A 2,317-nucleotide genomic window follows, 5' to 3' on the forward strand; every position below is an offset into this window, starting at 1 on the left:
CTCCTCTGCCTCTGACGCCGCGACACCATTCTGAGCTGCTTCGCCGCCGAAGTTGTTAGAGAATCGGAGCCGATATCCCTCACGGCACTTTTCCCGCCTTCTTGTGGTGGTGGGGACAAAGTCCCCGATGGGGTACGTGCGCGAAAGGACCCCATCAATTTGCACGCGTATTGTGCGAAAATCGAAGATTCCGAGCTGCAACAACCCATCCTACTGATGGATCAGCACTTAATCTTGAAGGAGAGATCTTCGTGAATACGATGCTCCGTGGCAAGATGCTCCCCCTGTCACGTGTATACAGACAAGAACCCGAGCTGAAAATATCCTGGACCTTCGTGCTCGAGTAATATCCCCGAGAGCCGATTTCGAGGCGGGGTTACTCAAGTCGAAATATGCTCAATATTCTCGTTGAATCGAGTTCGATGAATCCGTGGTTGGGTGAGTCTCGGCGACACGCCCAGGGATCAATCCTCTCAGACGATGCCCAAACAATCTATCATCGTCAGTTTCCCTCCGAATCGATTTCATTGATCTGGTTAACCCGCTTCGCGACCGCTGGATTCATTCCGAGCTGCATGATCACTATGCTAATAAATGTAGATTCGGCTTCAAGAAAGTTTGATTGATTTGTGTCTCTCCCTGCATTGATTCTGGCGATATTGACTGATTTTGAAGAGTTTCCCTAAGTCAGGCGAATACGTAGAGCAAGCTGCTGTCCCGAGCTCACCTAATATAACCTCGACCTGGTTCGATATTCTCGCCTGTGCGGGAAGACGGATTCTCCCGGTCAGTCCGACTCTGACCATGAACCCACTTCCTGTGATCCGTCCGGTCCATTTGTATTCTCATCGTAATTATCTCACGATTATTGAATCCTCACGCTGAGGACGACGACGCCTGAATTTTCGCGAATTTCGAGCTCAAAACTCACCTGGGGATTCAATGGCCGCGTATCGAGGTAGCATTCCTCCGCAACTCTCCGCGTCAACATCTTCGCATGCAGCTGTCGAGATTTCCTCCAGCTGTTGAGTCCACATCCAAGGCGGAAGCCGGCTTTTCGTTCGGTCCCCACAACCGCTTACCTCTCGACTTTGAGTTCTAGCCATCTTTCTGGATCGCCCCGGCAGGGGATCATTTCGTTGTCGAGGGTAAAGTATTCCTACTCGTGTTGACGTTTCCCACCAGGAAAATGGATCGTGAAGGCCGTGATATTTCTGCTTCGATCGCGGGGGATCTTGCCCCATGAAACCGCGGGAAGTCCACTCATGACCAATAGACCCATCCCACGTATTGGGGTTATCGACCCCGGCAAATTCTGCAGACAAACGAGAGAGTTGGAAGATAGGATGTGCGGCATCGAGGAGCCGTAGTTCTCCGCGTCGAAGTCTGGCGGCTCGATAAGCGAGACACACCTCCAAGCAAAATGCCCGGAATGGGGGGATTCTTCGGGGCGCAAATTTTTCTACATTTTTCTCCCGGAAAATGAGAAAGTCCCATCAATGCAGCGCTGGAAGCAGGAAACCCAAGACCACGACATCCGCTCCCTCGGGACCTCCATAGACGAGCGCGGGGGCAGTAAGGGGGAGCCTTATGGCTTGCTGCCAGAGGCCGACTGGGGTCAGATCTCTTCCCGCTACGGGAAGCGGATGACAAGCCGGTCAGCCTTAACTTGAAGCCCACCTTAGAGAGTTATGATCTCGTGGGGATGCCTGCAGAATGCTTATCTCACATCCCTGCCATGGCTCTCCGGTTAATCGGGATTCCTCTCTGCATCATGCCTTTCCTGAGGAATTCCTCTCCGTTGAGAGTTTCCGAAGTCTCTGCTCCGTACAAGCGTCGTTGGAGAAAGTCTCCGAAAGCCTCCAAAGACGATTCTCAAGGGATATCATCCATGTGTAGCCCGTGAATCCATGGTTTGGAAACTTTTTAGCGTAGAACTACGCTCTAGACCCCGGTAGGTCGACAAGATGGGGTGCGAATCGTGAAAAATGGTCACAAACTTGATCGTAGAAATCCTCTAGAACAAAGCATCCCTAGAGGAAAATTGTCATGGTCATATATGAAGGGCTGCTCGTGAGGCATCGTCAGAAGGTCATACCAAACTTGAAAATCCTTTCTTCAGGTTGATATAGGCCATATTATAGGCTCGGGTCCCAAATACTCGAGAACCACGCATCCTAGCACCAATATCATGATGGCAAGAAATGTTCAGCTTCGGCAGTTACGACCGGCTAGACGATATCGGTTCGATTCCGTCAACTACTTAAGAAAAAGGAGGCATTTTCCCCCTTCGAAATCCAATCGTGCTTTCATAGAC

This window comes from Galendromus occidentalis, unplaced genomic scaffold (genome assembly GCF_000255335.2).
Source record: "Galendromus occidentalis unplaced genomic scaffold, Mocc_1.1 scf7180000077509, whole genome shotgun sequence".
Taxonomy (NCBI): domain Eukaryota; kingdom Metazoa; phylum Arthropoda; class Arachnida; order Mesostigmata; family Phytoseiidae; genus Galendromus; species Galendromus occidentalis.